The sequence below is a fragment of the Tauraco erythrolophus genome, chromosome 3 (genome assembly GCF_009769465.1).
Source record: "Tauraco erythrolophus isolate bTauEry1 chromosome 3, bTauEry1.pri, whole genome shotgun sequence".
Taxonomy (NCBI): domain Eukaryota; kingdom Metazoa; phylum Chordata; class Aves; order Musophagiformes; family Musophagidae; genus Tauraco; species Tauraco erythrolophus.
The window spans coordinates 10,048,815-10,075,117 of NC_141467.1; the positions used below are offsets into that span (position 1 = coordinate 10,048,815).

The 26,303-nt window shown below is 43.9% G+C and overlaps 1 protein-coding gene across 1 annotated transcript in view; it reads right to left on the bottom strand.

Annotated features, from left to right (window-relative positions):
- Positions 1-15,799, bottom strand: part of JARID2 (jumonji and AT-rich interaction domain containing 2) — a 172,222-nt gene extending 156,423 nt beyond the window's left edge. The window contains exon 1 of the mRNA XM_086608459.1: positions 15,745-15,799. The gene's annotated coding sequence lies outside the window, so the exon portion shown is untranslated. The remainder of the gene's footprint in view (positions 1-15,744) is intronic.
- Between the last annotated feature and the right edge of the window lie 10,504 nt (positions 15,800-26,303).

A 26,303-nucleotide genomic window follows, 5' to 3' on the forward strand; every position in this document is an offset into this window, starting at 1 on the left:
CGGTGATGGAAAATTCACTACAGGCCAAACGTTGCTAAAATGTATTTACGAGTAAATAAAGGCAAAAAAACCACTGCAGTTGAAAGAAATGCCTGAAAAAGTTGGGAAACCAGTCCCAATTTTCTAGAAGGCTTCAGAGGCTATGGGGCACTTAGCATTTAAGTTGAGACAAATGTTTCAAGAATCCTAAGGAATACAGAACATAATGGCAGTAATTTACATTTTGGAGTTAAAAGAAAGAAGGCATGCATGTTACATAGAGGGAAAACACAAAGAAAGAATTACTTCGACAGCTATGAAAATCCCTTGGGAAAGTAGTATTTCAGTTTGAATGTATTTCTTCCTATTTCCCCTTCTGGAAAGAATTACTACCTTTTTTTTTCCCCCCCTTCTTTTTAACAAGTATACACATATAATATACACGTATGAACTGCATTTAAAATTGTTCAATAAAATTACTACGTTAAAGAAACCACACGCATTTCTAAGAGCATCGAGAAAGACAGACAGACCCCGTTTTCCCAAACCAGAAATACTGCCAGAAACACAGGATTGCCCAAAGTCACAGAACAAAGAAAACTCGCGCAGATGAGCAACATGTGGCAAACCTTTAATCAGGCATTTTTTCCCTACGCAAGCGAACACCAGCGAAAGCCAGCACCGGGAATGTCAATACTTCACAGAGCGGAACAAAACCAGCTCTGACAGCACGGCGGCATCTCGCAGTGCCAGCAAACCGCAGCACTGCGCAAGCTGAAGAAGAACACCTTTGACAATCAAAACCGTAACGCACCTTAGAGGATGCATTCAGATGATTTGGGATCTTAAAGCCAAAAAAAAAAAAAGTCTGTAGTAATTAAAAAAAAAATTAAATTCTACTGTAATTCAAACAAACTAAAGCAGGCAGTCATCCTACACATGGCAGAGTGCCTGTAGAAGACATTTATTGAGACCAGAGACCTGGCTTGCCAGAAGAATGTGTTTGGCCCACCTTCTCCCAAAGGAGGAGGACACCACGAGTCCCTCAAGTGCGAAGAAGGGTCAGGCTGCAGGTAACTGATTTGCTTTCCCAAGGGACTTGCCAGCCCTCACACCTGATGGGACACACCCCCCGACTGTACACAGGCAGTACCCACCCGGACAGGCATCCATTAGACGATGGAGCACCTACAATGGAGCACCTACGTTTAGATGTGAGAGATGCAACCCCTACTAGAAACTGCGAGGCAGGCTGAGGAGGGAAGACAGCCACAAATGGCCTCCTAAACCATACGCCAACCAGAAGCTCATGAATCACTGATTCGAGAGCTGCCTGTGGTCCCCTGGTCTGGACTTGGCATGCACGGAGCCACCTCAGAAGGACCAGGTTTGTTTCACTGGGCTCAACTGAGAACAAATCTGCATTACCCTTAGTTGGGCAGCAGCAAGTAGGTTTGTCACCCTGTCGCATCCCAGACCCTCCCCGGTAAGGAGTGGGCAGCACCATTTCCCCATCAGCTTCGGGAGAGCGAGACCAGCTCACAGCCCATCCCGACATACCGCTCCTCCTCGCCAGGAGCATGCTGCGTACCTCTCGGCACCTCCGTCATCTACACAACGGAGAGCCAAGACGCGTGCTGCTAATTCAGGTTATGCAGAAAGAAAGGACAAATTTTCCTGCCTCCCCAAAGCCACAGAAAAACGGAGGGGTGGGGAAAGTACTCCACAGATTTAAAAAAAAAAAAATTAAAAAAAAAAAATATATATATATTACAGTGCAAGGGAGGAAGGTATCTGTAGCCAAACATGAGTCAAACCAGCCATGATGGTAGAGAGAAATATTTCATAAAGCTGCTGCTGGAACTTTTATTGTACTTTTAAAAACTCTCCTAAGGGCAAGGCTTTGTTCAGTTTTTGCTCATTAGATTTCTGCAGTTTCTACCATATATCGGGCTATTTGACATTATAGGTTGCTCTAACCCACACACACGCGTCAGCCCTGCATCAGAACCTGAAAGGAGCTGCAAGATCAACAGCCTAAATCATTTCTCGCGCTGCAGCTTTGTTCTCTCCTTTTACCCCTGAGCCAGCAAATTAAATTCTGTTTAACCTGTCGATATCGTTAGTGATTTGCATGTACTTATTACAGACACATACGTGGATTGTCTGAGAGTTAACATTTTGCAGAGCGATCTGATGAATATTAAGGTAATTCACTTGATAAATGCATAAACATAAATTTAAAAAATATTTAAAAGCACGTTTCACTGTCAAAACCTTCGTAGACTCTGATCTATGAATTTAAGCATTAAGTAGACCTGTAATTTCAAACTTGTAACATTTTCATCTTTCTCCTTTCCTCTGCACACTGTCAGCCATACTAAATTTTTTGGTCAAAGCTTCTCTTACCCATTAACAGCTTAGAACACCAGATCACGGAGTTACTGCAGCCATTTTAGATGGCCCAAAATCCAGAAACAGAACTTAAAAAAATAATAAATAAAACAAAACAGAAAAAAACAGGGAACCTGATTAAGAAAAAAATGGCTTAACGTGCGTTTTAACGTGTGTTTTGAGCTTTTGTTTGTCTATTTTAATGAACAGTGTGCTGCAGGGGATGAAGACAGATCTATAAAGAGCCGTGAATGCTCCTGCACAGAAGGCAATCGGTTCCCAGTTTAATTATTCACCATGAAAATAAAATTCCCTTTAACCACTTTGAACATTGCCTTCTCGTGTGACTCAAATGCCTCCTTGCGCTGCATTCGCTGCTGCCCTTGTTGAAGGATCAGGTCACAAGTCTTGCTGGAGCCACAAGAGAAGCAAGACGACCTATTGTACAGCAAGGTTAAATACAGCAGCGCTCCATTTGCTCCTTCTGTATGGCTTATTATGTTGCACACTTCTGCCATTTAATTTCTACCCTACGTAAGCGGCTTACGCATTCCTTCATTAAACCCACCTGCCTACATCTTGGAAGCATTTTACCTTTTCATCTCAACCTCCTCAATTCCACACTCCAACTATTTTTAATTTTTTTAAATATTTTCTACCTCCCTATTCATTTAATGATTCATTTCTGGCCAGATTTTTATCTGTCAGTATTCTGAGATGAGCAAAATTAAACAGTTTTAGAGCTGACGTCAGACCACTAAATTCTGTAGAACAGCGGAGAAGCTTCATAATTATATTTCATTCTGTTCTGCACCATTTTATTTTACGTCTGTTTGACTGTCGATGCACGCTGTAACACAACATGAAAAGGTTTGCAAGAGCTGGGCTGGGTGATGCCCGTATCTTTTTCCCCCAGTAGTTACAGTTAATTTATAACCCAGTAACGTGCATGTCTCATTCAGATTATTCCTTCCAACGTGCATTACTCAAAAATTAATTTTATCTTCCAGCAAGCTGCCCATTGAGCCTACTGGGGCTGTATATCACATAAGAGAGGAAGGAAGACACTTATTTGGTCTCTGGGACACAGCTTGCAACTCCACGACCAAGGAATACAGCAAACGGTGCAGGCTGCCTGCAGATAAGAAGAGCGGGGCGAGCTCCGAAGCCGCTCCAAAACCACTGTGCTTTATGGCAGACGGTCCCTCCACTCCTCTTCGGCGCAACGCAAGCAGGGATGACGAAGGCAGCCTGCACGGATGGGGCTGCAGGACTGGCAGGGAACACAAGGGACGTGAGCCCCAGGGCCGTCGGGGGCTTGTTGATTTGACAGGGTCCAAGCCCCATTTATAACCTTAATCCCGCACAACTCTAAAGTGGGGGGGGTTTGGTGTGGTGTGTTACGGGTTTTTTCTAAAAAGTAGATCTCTGCGTACACTTGCAGGGCTCTATAAAGAAAAAAAATGTGCATTTATCTCCAAGTAAACTACTGTGTAAATTTATATGCAAATTAAGCGCAAGCCTTGGGCTCCTGGCGAGGTGCCAGGTCAGCCCCTGGCACCACAGAAGTTATACGCCACAGAGATGAGATCCAACACGTCCAAATTTAGCCAGAAGAACACACAGACAGTCCCATCCAGGGCAGAATGAAACAGGGGGTGTTGCCGGTTTCCAAAAAACATCACGTCCACGCCATCGGAAAAGCAGGCGCACCAGTCTAATGCAAGGGAAAACACAAATGACCGTGTCGTTTGTGAAGAGCAGATTTCTTTCAAGCTCCTCTCCTCCCCTCCTGCTTACTCTTTAACGCTTCACCCAAGGGCTGCACAGTAGGAGCCAAAAGCTTTTCATAGGCTCTGTATACAGGTGTAGTAACAACACCCACCCCCCACCCCCCCCAAAACAAAAACAGGAAGGCAAGCAGACAGCTATAGGGGGAAGAAGAAGGGGAAAAAAAAAAAAAGCAGATTTCAAAAGCACATTAATCTGCTTGACAAGCCATGAACCACATCACCACTCTAATTAGAAGCAGAATCTGGGGAAGCGGAGGGAACACGGAGGTGCAAGCATTTATAACAAAAAAGGGACTTGTGATTTAATGACCTCCTCTGCTAGTTTAAAAATTAATGGGGCCAAATCAGATTAAAGCATTTTTAATACAAACCAGTCCGCATTTATCACTGGTGTTAACTGTAAGGTGGCTCCCCCACCATTTCAGGAGAAAAAGAAATTCTCCTTTTTCAACCAGGCTGGCTGGCTCCGAAATTAATTCCAAAAGCTGCCTGGTATTTAAGGTGTTTCTGCTGTGGTTCAATGCCTACTGCTGACTTTCAGTCTTGAATCCCAGTTTTTTTAGGGTGACTCTTCCCTGTCTCTCTGCTCCAGGCACGAGCTGGGAAGGGAGATGAGGAAACCCCAGACAGCGATGGCACTTCACACCTGCAGATCAGAGCTGTTTTTTCCTCCTCCTTGCATCCCAACGACCATCACAACTGCTTCTTGCTCAGAGGGGCTTTTCTTTTTTCGTGCTTATTTTTAACGCAGGCCAATGCAATGCTCTGTTTCACAGAGCAGCCCAAGAAATAACAGTGCTGACACGAGCAGGAGGCAGCAGATCCTGGGCTGGATGGACACAGTCAGTTGGAAGAACGATGGCCGGGGTGGATGCCGTCCACCCAGCCTCAGGGCAACACCAAAGGCCCTCGCACACAGCTGGGCACTTCTTGCATCAAAACCTGCCTTTGATTTGGACTTTGTGATTTACCACCCCCACCAGAGAGAAAGGGAGGAAGCGCAGCAAGCGATATCCTCTCGACGGAAAAAAAAAAAAAGTAAAATCTTTTGAATGTGGCATTTCTGCAGCGCTTTGAAGGCAGAGCCAGCCTAGACTGCTGCGTGTGCCAAGAGCGTGGGCTTCCACATGAAACCTCCCTGAAAAAAAAAAAAAAACCCAAAAAAAACCCACAAAACAAACTCATCTTGCAGGCACCGGCGGATGGCAACGCGATGGCAGAGCTGCAGTTGCAGCACGCTGGGGCTCTCGCTCCTCTTCTCCTGCTCGATCGCTTTGGTTCGACTTAAATAAGAAAAATTACGAAAGTGATCATCTGAACCTCACTCCTTCTCGCAAGAAATTGTACCCGAGTTATTCCTCAGAAAAGTAATTTACTAAATTAGCAGTACAAAATTCTGGAACAGTCCATTAAAATACTGAAAAAGTCAGCCGACTGCAAGCAAAAGTTAATCTCCTTTGAAAAGGTATATAAAAACCTCTACGGTTTAAAGGCTAATGTCTCAACTTCAAGTAACTCTTTCAAACCAAGTTACCAAGACTGTAGAAAGGAACCTAGTTTATAAACTCAGGTGATTTATTTCTCAAACACATGGGATTTCTATTGCTTGCTTACCACTGAGGGTCAAATTTTCTTCTCATTTACAGAGAAACATTCTGAATTCAAAGCGTATCACAACTTGAAGTTTTACTTCTTGCAGATGCACAGTGCCCATCAAAAACCAAGTTACACAGAGGAGCTTTGAGCCACTGAATGAAAAACAGATTAGATCAATCCAACACATTCCTGGGCTGTACGAAGAGAAACAAAAACCAAGGCAACCTCAAATCTGGTATTTCACTCTCTCCTGTCCAGGTATTCCTATGTCTCAAGCCAGAAGAGAAACCTCTCTCCCTGTCCCAGCTGTGGCACAGCAAGGACTGGGCTTCCCAAAGGGCAACCAACCTAAAGCTCCCACAGATCCCAGCACACCTAGAAACCCTGTGCAACTGCCTGCGCTGCACCTGTAAACATCAAAATTAAACCTACAAAAGCTTATTAAACAGCAGCAAGTAGTTAAGCTACAGAGAAAGAGCCCATTACGCCACTCCACTTAGCAGGTAAACGGTCCTACCTCTTCCACTGCTTCCCTGGAAAAACAGGCAAAGCTGTGAGAGGAGGAAAGCGCAGGGAGACTCATTTTGGCATGACAATGGTCAGAAGGAGCTTGGTCTCTGACAAGAAAGGTGAAAAGCTTTTCCTCACTTGGACCATGACGGCATGGAGGGTGCTTCATGTTATATATCAAAGCAACATCTATTTTTAAAAAACCAAGAATATAGTATCAGTACATATTGCCTCGGGGTTACATCAATTTCCTGCTTATTAATTAATTGGCTTGTTAATACAACAATTTGCAGGCCTGTGCTGCCTAGCGAGCTCAAGGAGCCTGTGTTCTCCCTGCCAAGATCAATGTGCATTAGTCGAAACCCTCTGATGTTGAGCAGACTCTGCTTCTGTCAAAGATAACTGAGAAGCGACATTAACTCTTAGAAACATCTGCTCAATATCGGAGGGACGAACGAACGACACAGCATAAAGTTTAACTCCAAAATGCCACCATTTAAAGGGTCGGATGAAACGTCACTTGCAAGACCGGTACAAGAAATAAAACAAGCAAAAAAAAAAAAAATCTACTTTGTCAGCCAGCGATGCTATTGGTGAAATACAAAAATGAGAGATCTGTAACGATCTCGCAGGTCAGACATAAAAAAAACCCTATAGCTCTTGCCACTCTGTACGGTCTGGACCTCTAGATAACACAAAACTGCCGTTATTGAAGTGTATCAGTAGAAACACTCACTTGGCTGCAATTTGAATGCCAATAAAGCCATCTTTGAGGCACTTCCCCAACACACACAGCTTTGTTCTTCGAGGCCATGTTAACATTAGCCCAATGAGGTCCTTTCACTGTGCGTGTATCGATTCCCAAATACCCGTGGATAAATTTAAGAGGCGTCAGGACGCAGCACACTGATGCGCTGTTTGCCTCTCTGTCTTACAAGGGCTCACATAATGAAGACTAAAGAGAAAAATTTAGCTCTGAAACCTCATCTAGTGTAAAGCAGGACTGCCTGCTAACTCAGCAGGCATCTGCTCCAGGAGCATGCGGGACCACATGCTCGCTCCTTGCACTACCCCAGCATCCGCTCTATCCCTCCGTTCAAACTCAGCTCTGGGCTGACGCTGAGGCTTTGAGTCCTGAACACAAGGGAGATTTCCCACCTCCTCGCTTAACTCGCCATTGGGTTCGATCCCGAGAAAACTCCCAGCTCTGCGCTTGCAAGCATGTTTCCTACCATCCTCTGCACAGTAGCCTCGTCTCTGCCACATGACCGAGGCATTTCCAGAGGAAAGCTTCTGCCTTCCAAGCATTTTCCAAAACTGAATGAGTGGGTTGAGGACACACAAATCCAAATACAATTTTTCTACAGATGTGAAAGTATGCTCACTCCTAACAGGAGTAATGAGCAGAGTATCAATACTGCCCTCCTTGCATCATTTTTCCAGCTCATGCCAGTAATGTACGTTAACATAACTTTCACAACGTTGTGGTATTGTTTACTTTTTATGTATTGCCTCAAAATATAACTATTATCGCTTCCCTGTGTCTTTCCAAAAATACAAACATATAAATCTGTGCTTATGACACTTCAATGAAAGACAAGAAATATTTTACCAGGATGAAGCAAGACGCTAACAAAAAGCTCTGTATTTAATACAAGCAGCATGCAGTCCACTGTCGTGCTAAAAACACTTTTTTGTAGGTTATGGGTTGTTTTTTCCCTTGGAATTTGAGCTCCAGAAATGGCTCCCCCATGGCACGGCTAAAGTCAAATGTCCTTAGCTTTTACCAACTCCTCTCCATCAATTCAAACTAGCCTCCAGCCACTGATGAACAAAACAAAATACTCAACAGCTTTCCAGAAATAAGCAAGTTCAAATTTCACTTGCTTTCAGTTGCTGCTTGTAGCTGTGTTTTTTTTTTCCCATTAATTCATTCATTTATATAAATACCTTTGGAAGGAAAGCTTCCAGTTACGATAAAACTTAAGGGGATGGTTTCGTGCTTGGCTGAAGCCGATCTAAAAACGGGCTGCTGCTGACCGAGACACTCCTGCTCTCCACTGAATTATTCCTACATTTATTTGTAGCCAAACGCTGACTATAAAACAGGAAGGAGGGACAAGCTGCCAGCAAGGAGGGGAGAAGCAGAGCTCAGGCTGGCTTACGTCAACTGGGAAATCGCATCCCAAACCCTATGTCGCAATCTTTGCACCTTTTCACACCATTTATAGTCCGTCCCTTTGGGCCCTGCACCCGGGCAACGACCAGCACGGAACCAAACAACTCACGCGGCACCTCGACTCTGCCTTTACTCATCTCCAGCAGCAGCCAGATGTTTTCTAGGTCACATTCCCAGTACCAAACTGCTGGAAAGGCGACAGTGTTTTTCTCAAGGCCTTGCCTTTCATAACCTGCAGTTGCGCAGGAAAAGCAGCAGATGGGAAAATCCAGAGCTGGATGGAGTACGCGGGGCAGGAGCCTTCCTCCGTCTGGCCCATCCTGAAGGGATACCCTGTCGGAAGGAAGAAACTCGGGAGGCTGGATAGGGGTTGCACAACCACATAACGGTTGAGAAAAACCTGGACAAAGCAGCAGCATGTGCGCGTATGCGTTGAAACATCTCTCTGCGGATGCCTGGATATACTGCAGTTATCTGCTCAACAGGCGCATTTCTCACATTACGGCAAAAAAATAACAACTGCAGCCTGCTATCAATATTTCACCAACAGCAGAGCAGGAATTACAGTAGCACTTATCTACCAGTCATCCAGATTTAACCCCAAATTTCTCAAACTCTGCTCAAAAAAAAAACAAAACGCAGAGTTTTGCTATGAGAATCGGAATTTTAACTCACCATTTAAAAATTAATAAATTCCTTCTAACTGCACATCAAACTTTAATCTCCAAAAGGTATTTTATGGATGAAGCCAAAAAAAACGCTTCTAATAAGAATTTCAAAGCGTGCCACTGCAAAAATAATTATGAAGTCAACGCACAAAAGCAGTCAGCTTTGTTTAAACAATACTTCTGTTATCTCCTTCTATATTGAAACACTTAACTTTTAAAGAACTGTGTAGATTGTCCTGTCTCTCGTTTGCAGCACCCAGAAGATGAGATGGAGAAGCTCTTCCACTACCTAACTGCCCAGGAGATACTTCATCACACTTGGGCTTGACCAGGTAACACACTGCTGGTTAAGTAAACAGAACGGAAAGCATGAAACATTGTTTTCAGATGGCTAATCTCTACCAGATTACACATTTTCTTAAAACTGCCCCCAAGATGCAAACACCAACTTGAACCAGAGTCTTCACGGTAGGACAGGACAGAGTAAAACCAGGTATACAGAGCTGCCAGGGAGTGCAACGACAACCACCACCACCAGATGGGAAGGAAGGAGAGTTAGTACAAAGGCATCACATAATATAACTATATAAACACTCTCGAGGATTTGGTTTGATTAAACGCCATTCATACATATATTTATGTATCTTTTATATTTATATGTGTATTTATAGATGATTATATACAAAATTATAAATATGGTATATCACCAGTGAGTCCCTACAATATAACACTGCCATGATGATAGCAAACAGTGTAAGATGGCCAACTGAAGTAAGGCCCTGAGGACATCTGGAGAAGGAGAAGGTTGCGATCTTAGACACTTGCCCACGGATGATGGTCCATGGGTAAGAACCAGGGGATACAGTGTGTGCACACTCATGCGAGGTGCAAGCTGAGAGGATGGTGACACAGCACTATTAGCAGGGCACAAGAACACAATACCCCACTGGCTTCCAGTAAAAATTCACGGAGGAAGAAGCGGGCATCAACCACCTGCCCTACAACACGAACTTCATGCCACGGTTCCTTGGGGAAGGAAACAAAACGGAGTGGCATTGTAGTCTGTCTAAAATAAACCACAGTTCAGTGAGACCGAGCCATATGAACTGAGTACTAACCCCAAGGCCATGGCTCTTCAGCATCATCCTGCCCTCGGAGGAATGAAGCCCCGGAGCTTCAGCCTCAGAGGTCTAATCCAGATGGCAAGGAAAGCACCATCCCCTGGCGACCTCCTCCTCCAAGGCCAACACCACTCTGATCAGAGCAGTTAACGGCTCTATAGCCCGTAAAAGCCCAGACCTCTAATACAAAAACAAGTGTCCTGAAGCAGACACGTTAATGCAACTGGAGACGTTAATGCAACTGGAGACCCAGCGCCTAAATTTCCAAGTCACAGGAAGACAGAAGAGAAACCTCACAGGCAGAGGCAGCCACTCAGTGGTAGACAGAGAGGGTCCGAAGAAAGAAGCCAAATAATTTCATAGTCAGAGGGAATATACCTACAAGGAGAGTCATTCTGTTACCAGAATGATGTGTGAACTGATGCAAGGATATAAAAACCCTACCAAAAGTCACATGGGCCTCTAGAGTAAGGACTAATAGGCATCAACTATCTGGACAAGTAAGAAGGCAAAATAAAGAAAATTGAAAGACGGGAAACTGATGACATGTCTAACGGCGGATATTATCAAATGCTCTGCCAAATTTTTTTTTTTTTTTGCAACTGGTTGGAGACAGTTCTTGCATGACTTGCCCTTTCCAGTACGTACATTGCAATTCCCTTTCTCCCACATCTTAAAATAAGAGAGGAGAAAAAAAAAAATCACTTTAGTTGACTGTTGTATCTCAAACAGGGAATCCCAGTGGATTTGTGAAGCCAGCCAAGCTGCCCTTCAAGCATGAAGCAAGGGTTTAATCAAATACAAGGTGTGCCAGCTTAGCGGAAGCCTCTCTCACAGAGATTACGTAAACTTTTTAAAAACACTCAAAGGAAAACACCTCAGAAGATTTAGAGGATTTGTAAGTTGAATGCCTGATGATACCCTGAAGGGAAGGAGGACTTAAAGATAAGATGTGGGCTTGACCTTACACCAAGGCATCCTCCAAAGAACAGAAAGCATCTTATTTGAGGGAGAGCAAAGGCAACAGGATCCCCAACATTTAGCGATCGGCTGCAATGAGTTATCACCGAGAATTCAATTTTATTGTGTCCTTATATCACAGAGAAATACAGATGTTTTAATTCACTCGCGTCCAATAAAGAGTAAAAGACATCACATCACAGCTGCCCCGGGAATGAGCCCTTGTTACGGAGCAAATTGGCCAACTGATGCCTCCGCACCTTGCGATGCAGGACCTGCCAGAAGAGGTACAGGCAGCCTTGCCGTGGAGCCCACCACAGCCAAACCATCTCCCAACCTGCCTCGCAAAGAGTGTTTATAACCAGCACACGGCACAGAATCATAGAATGGTTAGGGTCGAAGGGACCTTAAAGATCATCTAGTTCCAACACCCCTGCCATGGGCAGAGAAATCCTCCACTACACCAGGTTGCCCAAAGCCTCATCGAACCTGGCCTTGGACGCTTCCAGGGATGGGGCAGCCACAACTTCTCTGGGCAACCTGTCCAGTGCCTCACCACCCTCAATGTAAAAAATTTATTCCTTGTATCTAACCTAAATCTGCCCTCTTTCAGTTTAAATCCATTGCCCCTTGTCCTGTCACTACACGCCCTTGTAAAAAGTCCCTCTCCAGCTTTCCTGTAGGCCCCTTTAGGTACTGGAAAGCTGCTATAAGATCACACCAGAGCCTTCTCTTCTCCAGGCTGAACAGCCCCAACTCTCTCAGCCTGTCTTCATAGCAGAGGTGCTCCAGCCCTGAGATCATCTTTGTAGCCCTCCTCTGGACTCGCTCCAGTAGCTCCATGTCCTTCTTGTTGGGGACTGCAGAGCTGAACACAGTATTCTAGGTGGGGTGTCACGAGAGCTGAGTAGTTTTACCTTTCAAAATACGTAATGTTTTCTCAACAGAGATGAACTGAAGCGTCAGGTGTTTCAGTGTCTAGTCTCCTGCCAAGACTCATTTGCAAATGCTCTACTTACTGAAGAGGCTCCAAAAAAAAGCTCTTTTAGGGCCGTCTTACCATATATCCAAATTCTCTTTAGACAATCAAAACGGTGCAGACAGAACCAGTATTCCGCATCTCATATCTTAGGCAATGCCCCCGTGTTTTCCTTAAAAGAAAAAAGGCCGAGTAAAAGTAGAAGCGTGCACAAATCCAGAAGTCACAAAGGGTCAATCTTCAAGCAAACGAAGCAAAGCTGTATTTACAAAGTAACATGGAAACTAGGGATTTTAAACATTACAGCATATTGACCGCAAGTATTAATAAAGTTTGTGTTGTGCCAACATTCCCCTTATAAAACTCGTATTTTCAGGGCTATGTTCCATGCCGAGCACGTCGTTCAAGATTTCAGCCAGCGGTGTGTCTAGCAACGACATGCTCAACTCCCAGGTATCAGAGAATAAATCTTCCCGGTTTAAAAAAATAAATAATAATACTTAATTTGTCTAAATGTCCAAATTTTCACAAATTAACTTAAGCTACTGTTGATAGGGATTTTCAGAGCTGGTTCAGAGCAAATTTGACCTCAAAATTAAGTTTTAAGAAAAAAAAACATTTACTTTTGAAATTCATTGGAGGCTATACCTGCAGACCAGCTGTTGTGGTACTACACTACTGAGCCAGCAGTGAACTGCTGAAAAGGTGAAAAAGTCTTTTTTAGTACATCTTGAAAGATATGTGAGAAGAAACCAGCAACATTACAAGAAATAATAAATGTCTTCCAGTATAATAATATGAGATAATTCTTGCTGGTTTCATAATTTTCTTTTTAAAATACCTTAAAAGTGAAAACATCTGCCACATTCTGACAAAATTACGTGGAGGATTTACATTGTTAGGTATATCAAATATTTTATTTTTAAAGTAGTACTTACCCAGGACACAAAATTGTCCCCTTTAATGTTTAACTAGCACTGTACACAAGGACATTTGTGAAATACTCAAATATATTATTTCCAAGTAGTTTTCCTTTCAGTCCTTTCACAAAGACATTAACAAGTTGTAATAGTCCTTTGAAAAGTGCTCTATCAAGCCCAGACATCCCTCTATCAATACCAGACAGGTATTTTTATCCTGGCCTATGCTTCTTCTAAATAACTTACATATTTTGTAGCCTCTCGCAACAAAAAAAGAAGGAAAAGTTAAAAACTAAGCTGGCAGGAGAAAATTGGAGAAAGAATGGTTGATTGTAATTCAGCTTTGAAGGGAAATGGCTGAGGCAGCTTCTGCTGAATTCAGTGAAAAATTTCTGAACTGGAAGCACTCAGTAAAAATGGAATATTAAAAAAAAAAAAAAAAAAAAACAAAAAAAATCCAAACAAAACAAAACAAACACACTAACAAAAACCCTGGGGAAAAAAAAAAAGATGAGGACCTCTAACACGAGCATACATACATGACCCATACTAACTCAAGAAATGTCATGATAACCTCTTTTTATCCAAAACCAAACCTTAATTATTCTGTGGGAAATAATGGTTATTCATAAACCCACGAGGTCCAACCTCTGTGTTTCACTTCCCTCCACGCACACCACTCTTCCCCCGCCGTGCTTGGTTTGCGAGCGAGGTGGCACACACATGGACACAAAGAGATTAATTCCCTGGCACCTGGTTCGCATCACACAGCTCTGCAGAGGCGGCGCGAGGGAACTCAGAAACCACAAACACTTTTTGTTGGGTGTTTTTTTTCCTGAAACGCACGCTGAAGCCTACACTAAACCTCCCTGTTAATTTAACGAGAACACGTTTTGGAGTTTCCTTGTAACACAGATTTGGTGTTACACCATTCACGCAATTCTCACAGCAGTGGCTGCGTATCAGCCCAGGCTGCCTGACTCAAATGCAGAAGTCTGAATTTCCTTCACGTCCCACCACCAACTGCAAAACGTCCAAGGGCTCCGTGACATGCCGATGACATGGAGTTCACTCTTTTTTTCCATGTAAAGATTTTGCATTCTTGTAACTTCTTTATTTTTTTTCCTCTTTTCACATTTCTGAATGATTTAGGGCATATGTACAACATACTTGAGAGAAATTCTGCTATTAAATAAAAAATAGAAATAATATAAAAGTTAAGGTCTCGTCATTAAAGAAGTCCCAGGAATTCAAGCTATTTAGCTTCCTGAGAGATAAAAGACATCTCCATGGTTTCAAATTGCGATCAGCACCAGCCATGACAATACCAAACTCTCGCAGACATATTTGGAGGATTTATTCCTTTTGAAAAGGCTGTCACTGAAACCCTGACACTCGAAAGCCCCGCGGTGACTTGGAGGCATGTCAGCTCAATCCTGCGCCAAGGCGAGCAGCTATTCTGGCTCTCAAGGTGCAACAAGTCCTTTCCTGATCCCCTGCACGAATGCCCTCACAGGCACTTCAGAAGGTCCCTGGTAGGATTTCGCTTCTGCTGCAGCTCCAAAGCTATGAAGACAGAACCACCAGCGCCACGGCAGCAGCAGCTGGGGGCAGACACAGTCTCGAAAGTCCCAAATTCAGAGCAAGATGTCCCCTAATTACCACTTTTGGTTTCCTCCAGCTACATCCCCTTAGGGTTTGTTCTTCTGAAATCGAGAAGGCCGATGGAAACCAGCCTGAAACGCAACCCCATCCTGTCTGCGATTCTGCACCGTGCCGAGCTGCTGCGGTAAAGCACATATCAATAATTAGATGATGATGGCTATTTTTGAAGCTGCCACTTATCTGTTTAGATTTGGAGAGCTAGGAGTCTGCATGCCTGCAACTGATGTGTTGCCTTATTGCCGGTCTCCAGGAAGGATGCGTAAAAACCCTAAAAGTCATGCAGAATGTCTTGCAGAGGCACTTCCAGCTTCAATATTTCAGCTACAAGTGTCTGCTTTCTCTGTTCAAATGAAAAATGATCCCTCATCCCAAAAGCTAACAAATTACTTCTTTTGCTCCCTTTCTCCGGTCAACTCTTGCACCTTTTCTTAAGCCCATGGGGTTTTGCAGCTAAAGACTTCTGCAGGATTCGTCCAAACCAGAAAAGAGGCTCTTTAAAAATATCATTTATAAATCTAAATGACCCAAATTTACTTCCGGATAATGGAATTTTTATGTCTATTTTTTTAGCGAGACTTCAGTCCTAGGATTAAGTTGAAATTTATGTAGGTAATTACCATCACTGGAGAAAAATATAGGATAATCCACGTATAACAGCTTCCTCTTGTAATTGTAAATGCTGGCCACTGTGTCGTATCAAGAGCCGGCCACACAAGTGGATAGCTTAACCGTTGCCGTACTCGCGCAGGACGTGCGCAAGGTGGTATTAATGAGAGAAAGGGTCCGAAGTAGAGCTCGCCAGAGCAAAGAACCTCCTGACCACACAAGTAGAAAATAATTAAGCAACGCACCGCTCTAATTTGGGTTTTGGGACCAGATGGCAGATCCTCAGGCAGCCAGCGGGCGAGTTAGCAGCGATGCCGGGGCAGAGGAGGGAAGAGGAAAGGTAGCTTAAATCCAGGCTCGGCTTATTTAAATACCTGAAGGGTTGAAGGTAGCTGTGTCCTCCTGAGCACAAGACCTCGGAGCAGGAGGCTATTTCAGGGCAACCCATTTCACTCGGGCATGCCAGGCGGGAGTTGGCTGCCTGTTAAAGTCAACCACAACGTCTTAAGCGGGGAGGGAAACACATGTCCTACTTTCAACTCGCTGCCTTTAGAGCCGAGTATTAAGAACACGCACACATAAGCACAACGAAGGAGGCGTGGGGGTGGGTGGTTTTGAGAAACACATCCTCCTTCCGAAAGGCCACTCGAGTAGAAGAGCACCCTGGAGCAGAGCAAGGGGGAGCAGGGGCAGCTCAGCCTCTGGCTCTCCTGTACCTGCTGCTGCGGGAGCTCCTAAGGCAAGCGAGGAAATCAAAATGGTAGTGTGACCTTCACAGGCTATAGCAGCTTGGATGCAGTTTAAACCCCAGCATTAAGGATGAAAGGCAGGCATTAACTAATCTGCTTACCCGTGCAAAAAAAAGGAAAGAAAGAAAAAAAAAAAAAGCCACGTACACACCAAAAAAAACACACCGTGGCACTGTGGTTTACAGTAAGCCTGCCAAGAATGTAGTGGCATAATCATAACAGAGTTTATTTCAACACATCATTGCAATCATGCTTAAACATTGTTCTTTGTACTGGAGGCAGGCAGGCTGTCAGTTATCCCCCTAACACCTATCCACGGAGGCTCCACAGCATCCTTTGCTGCACGGTGCCCGGGCAGTGCCAGCCCACGTGCCTGCCGGAGCCGGCGCCGGCCCCCCCCGCAGCAGTCACTGCAAGCAGCCGTGCACAGTATAAATCAGAGGTTGGAGTCACGTATGACAGAAAGCCGGGGGACGGGGAGGAGGAATTACCAAAACAAAAATTAAAGAGCGTTTGCTTGCACACATCTGCCAACTCAGTCAACTGAAGGAGCAGGAGGAAAATACAGCACAACAGGAGAGGAGACGATTATTCTTCTGCTCTTCACGAGCATTCTCCTCCCCGTATCGAGTGTGTTCCTTCCCTGCCGTCTGACCCCTTGGCATCCTACATCCCTAACAAGTACACTCCAATTGAAACACAGTATTTACTGAAAGCTTTCGGCATATAAACGTTTCGACTACGGACATGGCATAAACATATTAATAATGTTCTCTTATCTTCCTCACATAGAAATCCCTCGCCCTCGGTCTCTAAATAAATTTGCTTTCGTCTAGTCAGCAATGCTTTTTGGCTCGACTTTAATTAAATTTCAACCAGCCTATATGAGAGAGATGGTATCTTTCCTTGCAAAGACAGAAGACAATATCCTCTAAGTATTTCATATCCTCATTTCTTAAAATCAGCTCATCAGAAAACCACACTCCTCAGCAACAAGTGTTAGATTATCTTTCGCCACCAGCATCAGCGTACTGAAAGACTGAAGCCATTTATTGCCTCACTGAGATCTTATTGTACATTTCTCTTTTCTGGTGGATTTCTGTGCCTTTCTTTTTTCAGTGTTATTTTATTACACCAGTTCTGTCTGCTCAAAGGATTCCTTAATTATGTGCAAGGTTCCCAAACTAATACTGTATCCTCAGACTTCAAAAAGGCTGAAAATATTCTGAGCTCTGCTCCTGTGGGGTTCTTTTCTTGCTGTTTTTTTTAACCTTTTGGTTCAGCCACACAGCTGACATTTTTCAAACTTCCCTCTATGTCCATGAGAGCTAGAAACACTGATTTCAAAATGAAATCTGATTTTCTCTCACAGGTGAATAGCGTTGGGATCCAAAAGACTTCTAAAATACCATACAAATAGTTGAAAACTGGATTTCCACAAATTGATTTCGCTTCTTGCCTCAACTCAGCCCAGAAATACCTTCTTGGTGCGTACCGAGGTGCCTGGCTAGGTGCCAGGTCTGAGGAACTCTCTTAGCTAAGCCTTAGCCACGTTTCTGCTTCCACATTCCCCTCTCTGCATCCCAGCGCACAGCTCTTGCAAAAGAAAACCTCCAGGCTCCCTCCTGAGCCACCGCAGCGGGGCGAGTCTCTCTTTGGAAACGAAGGAATAAAGGCAAATAAATCCATTGGTGCAATCTAGCTGGACCTCCAACGGGAATGTACCAACTTACAGGATACGCTGGAGCCCAAATCCAAATGCCTGTCTCCAGCCATGTCTAGAGAAGAGCCCCTCGGCCAGAGGCCTGGGTGAGCACACAGCTCCGATTAATACGTCCCAGCTGCAGAAAAGTACCATCCAACTGAAAATAAACCCTCTGACTTTTTCCTTTAAAAGACCTCAAACCACTCTTCTCGTTACAGGCACTCAAACATCAGTGGGGTGGGGGGAGAGGACACAGCAGAGGGACTTACTCAAGTGCAATCAGGGTTTTCTACAAAAAAATTAACAATCCTCAACAAACCAAAATCTTGTAGCACTACTCACGAAATTCACTGTTTGCCACCACATAAAGTATTTGCATATTTGAATATTATTTTTAAAAAGCTCTTTATTGATAGGACTATTTCCTCACTTGATGAGGCAACTTAATTATACTGCACAGCAGAAACTGCATGATAGGTCACAGGGCTAAAGCTGCCGCATCAATAGATCACTATCAGATATACAATTTTCTCATTTCTACTGTCTATTCTAGAGAGCTGAAAGTCAATGGATAACACCACTATTAAAACTGAACACATACATTTGCCAAAGACGATGCTGGCCCTTTCATCTGCCCAGGATTCCTCATCAGGACATGGACTGGTGCTTAGGGAACTCCCAAGGATACTTCGAGGGAATATTCTACAAGCAAATTCACAATTAAGATTACAGCCCTAAATAATTTTCTTTCGATTCATAGGTTTTAAGGTAGTGAAAATTCATCGTGAGGTAGAAGAAAAAAGCCTTACATTTGTACATTTTCACACAGATATATGTGCAGATACTGCTTTCAATGCATTCATTTTCTAAGCAACACTGAAGCAATTTTCTTTTTCTTAAAATGATACAGTAAAAATTAAGCTGAATTTTAGATGGTTGGTACTTGCATCATTTTAAAGTGGACAGGCCTCCCGTTTACACGAGTCTTGTTCTTTTACCACCATCATCACAACCTTTTGAAAGCTATTAATATTTATCTTAATGCAAACCAACACGTTCAACTGCTGTTTCCCTCAGAGGCCCCATAGTCCATGTTGTCTGCTTTTCCTACCCCTCCCTCCGAGGTTCTAGACTGCATCCCATGGGCGCTGTCGCGACGGAGACCTGCAGGACAGAGATGTTCACAATTACCGTCTGCTGCTACTTCTGAGAAGATCTCATGCAGGAAGCTCATGCCATTGACCTCATTTGATCCAGGCGAAAAGTAATAATGGAGCTCCTGTGGCTAATTGCCAAGAGAGAAACACTTAAAGGACTTGTTTCCGACATCCTCCTCTCCTCTGATGAAGATCTAAACCAGCAGCTCAAGACAGGCTTCTGATTAGATCAAAGTAGGAAACATTCCACATTATTAGCCACATAGTTTCATCTTGTTTACAAACCACACCATAATGGACCCCAGACGAGTTAAAATACAGTAGCTCGCAAAAAACAGGATTATCAGAACGTGATTATTCGCATCCAGTATGTGTCCTTCTAGTAAACGCTTGAAAATATCTTCTGCTCCCAACTTCATTGGTATTTAGCACAGATTAGCATCAGGTTTCCAGTTTTACAACCTCACTGATGTTTGAAAGATTGCTTCTGTAAATAGCCAGGAATGTGTAAGAAACCGGTTTACTATATTTGCTATAAAGACATGATATTATCTCAACAGGACGTGATTATTTTTCATGAACTAATTCCCACCGTATAGAGTTGTCTGAATAACACAGAAAAATCTCTTGTACACAAAAACACCCAAACACCGTCACAACACTCATTCTCCAACTACTGCAGTTCACATCGTGCTGTATAAGGCGAGACACAGCAACACTGAAGAAGTGAAGGCATCTTCGGCTGACGGCAGCACTGCATGCTCAGAAGCCGCGTGCCCCCAGCCGAAGCTGGTTTAAGCAAACCCAGCTGCCTTTGCACCACAGAGGAGATGTCGTCGGTCTGCTGAGTTTTCAAATCGCTGTGACGTTAAGGCAAGGAAACCATCCGGCAGTGAAGGCTGCACGTCCTTACACTTCCCGATGGTGTAAACCAAAGCTGTCCTCCCTTGTGGGGCTGCAGGCTGGAGCAGCAAGTCATTGCTCACGAGAGCAGGAAGCTGCAGTTTCTACAACAGGGTATGACCACGGATGTGACTGGCATTAAAAAGCCACTTCTGCCTTCCCGGTGCACGGCAGAGGTAGCTGAGACAGGGTGCTCTTTGTTCACCTCTAAAGTTCTTTCACCAAAAGCCAGAGATGACTCTCTCAGGCTTCAGCCTAATTTTCTTACATCCTTGAAATACTGCCTCCATCTAAGTCTTTGTCCCAAAAAAAACACCCAGGAAATTGAAGGAGTATTTACGAAAAAAATCCTATGCATGTGTTACAGCGTTGTCATTTTTATATAAATACGTGTACACACATATACACTGCCAAGGTCTTTAGCGAGTTATTTTCTTCTCTGCACAACATATGGGCAATCTCCCAGTATGAACTTTTCGTTCAGGCTCTCCAGTTATGCAGGAGCTTTCATCTCTTCTTTCCTTCCTAAGCAACGGCCTGACGTTACACCTAACGAAAGCCAGCAGCCAGCCTGAGCAGGCAGCGAAGCAACAACGGGCTGCCATAAAACATCCGAATGGAGCAGAAACAAACATGCTTTCCAATTCTCCAGCGGCAACAAGACCCTAAAGGGAAGCCTTGTCTGAGCTGCTTCCTTACCCCTCCTTAATAACACCAGCCCTAAGCCACGTAACGGCAGTGGAAAACAGGATGGAAGGTGAGTGATTTCTTGCCACTTGCCTCCAACATCCTTTGGTCAAAGCGATGGCATCTCCACGACCCTTCACAAGATCAAAAGGCAGCAGCCCCATTTACAACATCCTGAGCAATTTAGGCATCCCACTCGGCATTGGTTTCCTCCCTCCCGCCCAGTTCCCTTCTAAATTGGATGGTTTCTAATGAACCTCTACCCTTTATGAGTTTATAGCCACGGCGAGTCAAGACAATTTTAAAAGAAATAAAAAATTCTCCATCTTAGCCTTGTTGCACATGAAATGGTAGTGCATGAAAAGGGAAAAAAAAATTGCTTGGTATTTTTAATTACTAACTGAAGGATTTATGCTGCTGTGCATTTTATGGTCTGCCTTCATTTCCCAGTAACGCGTATGGTACTTGGGAAGGTGCAGCTTCTAAAGCAGTTGCTCTCGCTCTAAGGCAGCTTAGTATTTCAAGGGTAAGAAAAAAAAACTTTAAATGAAAGTGTTTGCTAAATGCACAGGATGTGCAAGCATCTGCTCTCTCTGCACCTTCTTTTCCTTTTTTTTTTTGTCTGTTTGTTTATGGGGTTTGTTTGCTTTTACACAACCTGTATTTACAAATTTAGGGCCACTGCCATACCCATCAGCAGCAACCAGACCTGTAAGGGAAGGCAGGAGGGCACGCACACCCTTAGGAGCCTCCTAGAAGAAACTGATGCTTAATTCCCCAAAACACAGTGCGCAGGTGTTAACAAGCTGTGCGCACACCGCCCTCCTCTCCCAGCAAAAGCAGGGCTCCCAAGCCCCAGGCACAAACCTGCCCAAACCGTGGCCAGCCCAGCACAGGCTCCTGGTCAAGTGCTGGGACATGGGCACCAAGGGCCAAAGCCACCGCTCCTCCTCCCAGCTCATGTCCCCCTGCACCACGGCTACTGAACATATTTAAGAGTGTGATGCTCGTCTGTCCCCTTTTGACCAGAACACATTGGGCAGAGAGGACAAGCAACTCCGAGCTTGATCCTTCAGAAACGCACTTTCCTCATTGTCTGCTGTGAGCATTGAGCACTTTTTAAAGACAATTCTATTTTTCAGGCGTATAATTTCTTTTTCTCATCTCCCTTTCTAGCTAAACCAGTAGTTTAATGTGCTTCATATATTGTCAAATAAGATGTGTCTGTGTGTGTAAAAGCAAAGGAATTAAAAATCACAAAATATTTTAATTTACATAAGAAAAAGTTATGATTAGAGTGTCTTATAAAACTTCTAATTTCATCAACTTATTATATGTCATTCTTCAATGGAAAGAGCACTCACAGTATGAAGAGTTCTTAAATCAAAAACACGCTGCCGGGGAACAATCTTCATTTTAATGATGCTCAATAACAGGGATTAAAATATTTCATGAGTCACAGTTTCCATTAAAAAAAAGGCAAAACAAAAAAGAGGAGAATGGTGATGATTTTGTTCAAAGCGTCGGACTTGTTCATCAAATATCAAAAAAAAAAAAAAGGTGTGAGGAGGAAGGGAATAGGCATCTAAAAACGTACATACTGCATTGTACTTTAAAGCACTAACTACTTTTCCCTTAATTGGCTTCCCCAGCTCCAAAAGAATGTGCAAACCCACCAGCTCCACAGCACAAGCAGCCGCTGTCCCAGCTGCTCCAGACAGGGGATGAAAGAGCCCTTCAATCTACACATCTATTATATTCCCTCACGTGGCGACTATAAAAGGTTTCCTTTCAGGCTGAGGTTTCTCAGCACTGAAGTTCGCAACTGTTCGAACGTGAAAAACCTTACGGACGCTGATTTTGAAAAAAGAGGAGACGCCTTTGTGCTTGGGTAAAAATTCGGCGTCAAGCGGCGACGAGGGGATCTCGCTCATCTTCAAACTTCCCGCATAGCGTCTTTGCAAAAAGAAAACAGGACCCAAACCCACCCGAAATGACGCATTAAATAAACGATGCCACTGATTCTGAACAATAAAACATTTTGACCAAACACTCCCTATCCCAGTTACTTTTACATTCCTCCCCATCCGCCTGTTGAGGCAGCCAGCTCAGCACACTATGGCATTCCCAAGGGCTGGAGAGGGGCACCACGTGCCGGAGTTTCTCATCCGAGCCTTCTCCGGCTTTCCCAGCCAGTCTCACACAGACCGGCTCTGTGCTTCCGCTTCCTCCTATGTAAACACCAATAATTATATTTCCATACCTCACAGTGTGTAGAAAGGAATGACAGCTCATACCTTTCCACAAGAAAACATCTCCCACTCTGCCATGCAAGCTGCTCCAGAAAGAGACTTGTGGTGAAAACAAATTGCTTAAAAATTAAAAGGCACACAATAGAAACTTGGTGCCAATTGCTACAAATCCAGCTCCACCATGGGAAAGGAAAGCTCTGCTTTTAAAGTCAGCAGAGAAAGAAGTACTGTGTTGGGCTGATGTGTATGGTCTTGGTCTGCTTTTCAATTTGCTTTAACAATTTATTCTTCCCATTAGCTCGAGAACAACAAGCCTAGAAGGCTAATTATTAAGGGTCAGTATTCTGAATTTAAATTAAAAAAGTTTTAAGACCGAGACTGTAAGCCAACTCCAGCGCTCACACTCTACACACGCTCCTTCCTCAACTCCAGCCTCACCAGCCAGACCCTGGGCTTCCTAAAAGCAGTGAAATCACAGCTCTGCTTTGCGAAGACCGTGACAACATCTCGGGATGACAAGGAAAACTAACTTTTTTTTTTTTTTAATTCACAAAGCAGCGAAAAGAGACTGGTGTGAACAGATCCGCGGCATGACATGCTCCTGCTCTGCCACTGCCCACCTCCACAGCCACTCCACACTGCACCCTGCGTCTGCCCTGCATCCACCCTGCATGTATCTCCTACTGCTTTTAATTAACATCAGCCCTGCAGAGCAGCCTTGCCCAGGGCAGTAACTGCCACCCCAGGCACCAGACCCCTGCACTCTCAATGTCAAAGCTGGCAGTGTAAGCTGTTATTATGGCCACAAATGTAGCTTTCCCCAAAAAATAAGTATTTTCCAGTTTTGGGTAGTAGAAGTAAGAGTGGGCTGCCTGGTCAGCCAGACAGACAAGAAATGGCCATACATCTCCTGCAGAGCTCTGGAGTTCAGTACTAAGCCTTGCAATACCATCGCTGCCCCCGGTTAAAGCAGTGGAAACGCTAAGTTAATGGCCTGTAAGGCTTATTCCTGAGTCACAGAAGTAAGAGCAGCAGCATTTGTCTCTGAACTGTTGCAACACACAAGTGTTTCTATTGCAAAGGGATTTTAAAGGAGTATGTATCCAGTTTGGGTTGGCACAACTAGAAAAAAAGAAAAAAAAAAGGTTGTCCTAGTCCCGTTATTTGTACCAGAGAAAAGACAGGTAATTCCTTAATGGTCCATACAATTTCCCCTAAAAGCAAAAGACGGTTTCCCTCTTAGCAGCACATTAGTTAACGAAATTCAGAATCACACTGAAACTGGTAAAATATTTGTACACAATCAAGTCCTTCATAATCTCACTGCAGTATCAGAGCAGCCTCCCTTTGCGACAAGCGTTATCGGAAGAAATTGGGATTCGGAGAACAGAATTTAAAACCTTTTCTCCCTCTCCCGTAGCTGTTCTCCCTGCTCTCGTGCACCCTACCCACTGCTACAGGCACATCTCTAACCTGAGCAGCCGATAAACGAGAAGCCATGATGAACAGGCCAGGTGCCTTGCCTACCAACCAGAAACATAAATTATTACAGGGTTTAAATGCATACCCCGTTTCAAGAGCTCTTTTATTAGTTATGCATATTTTAAATCAAATCCTATGGAAAGCAGCTTAAAGGACATTGCAACTGAGAGCTTGCTGGCCCAATAAAGCCCATCAATCTCCCGTATTCAGTGAATTAATGGCAGGTAACAGCTGTTATGCTGTACAAAAAACTCTTTTCTGACCTAGACCGAAAATGCATTTGATCAAATTTTCTCCAATATTGCCAGGAGCACTGCTAACCAAAAAGATTAAATACACTGATTTCATTAACAAAAAAAAAAAAAAAGAAACTCCAAGATGCGATAAATATTTTTAGCTCTGAAATAGAGGAAAGAACATTCTGTTTTCCCATTTTTTGAAATTACATTCGAAAAAACTGACATCCGTCCTAATATCCAGATTATGTAAATCCTGTTCTGCAAAGACACAACGCTCACCCAGAACTGGAGAAATAAAAATGGAAGAAATGTTCTGGGTCAGGATGAATCGTCACATTATCTATAGGGACGAATTAAAGAAGTCAGTTTTGCATTTTGACCTGAAGCAACAGAAAACAAAACTCTTCCTCCCGAAGGGTTCTTCTAATGACAGAGATGGCCAGGCAGAAAGAAATCCACTTTACCAGAGTCCTGGTGTGCATCAAAAGCAGTGGCTGAAAAGCAGGTTTTGTCAGAACTTGTAAACCAGTGGAAAGGTTCGCTGACTCACACCAACGGATGCCAAAAATGCCTTCCCTGTAAATCCGCCGTAAAGGTAGCACGTATAGAAAAAGAAAATTGGCAGCGTATATAGAAAAATGAAATTACGTCCTTTGTTTCTTTACAATACACAAAGAAACCCTGCGAAGAAAACGCAGAGGGTGGATCGGTTGGTTTTTGCTTTAAGTACGTACAAAATGTGAGGTCTCGCTCTCCCTGAAAGGCTCCTGTGATTACAGAGCGCAGAACGGCAGTCTATCCGGTGGGACGAAAGCTGCAGGAACTAGGAAAGAGGAGTTTATTCACACCCTGCAGCTGCGTGCTTCTTTTCCCTTCTTCCTCAGTGACTGACGGAGACGTAGGAGTGCAAACGCCTTCACTGAAGGCTCTGCATCCCTCCCACTATCACCCAAAGTTTGAGAGGTTTCAATACACATCAAGTTCCTCCCACAATTTTCTGAAGCAAACTAATGAAGAATCTGTTCGACTTGATGCTTTGGGGGACTACTTTTTTGTTGTTCGTTTGCTTTTTTTTCCCCCCTAGGAAAAATAAAAGGGAAAAGCCAAACTTGACTCCCCTAAGGTCAGACGCTGGGGAGAATGGCATGTAGAAGATGAAAATACAAACCTCCTACTTAGCACAGCATAAGGACAAGTTTTAATGGCCAATGCATGCGGCCCATAAGCTGCAGCCTTTCTGAGTTCTTCAGAGCATTCTTAAAACGAAAGCTTTCCTGGACTTCAAAGGGAAACCTTAAAAAATTCACAAGCAACAGGGGACAACCACAGAGGAGAATTACGAATACGGGAAGAACTGGTATTACAGATAAATTCCTTTATCAGGCAACAGGACAGGTGTCTTAAAAGCAAGAAAAAAAGAATGGTAAATTACTAATGCGCGGTACACTCTGAATCTACCAGCTAACTCTGATAGTAGGATGAGGAGGAATCACATACATGACTCCAGCCTTCCTGCAGGAAAGAGGAATCAATCATTCAGGCTGAAGGATGCCTGACAACCGGCAGCAGAAATTTCAGCTCCGAAGGTATTAAGTAATTATGTGATTCACCTGTTGTTGAAACCTCCATCGAGACAAAGTTTAGTATCTGCTAGATGGGAGCCTGGGAAAGGTAGGACAGTGCATGTGCTCCCTTCCCACCCTCTGGCTCCCAAGCTCCAACCTGAGGTGCTCTACAGAGAGGATGAAACACAGAGCCC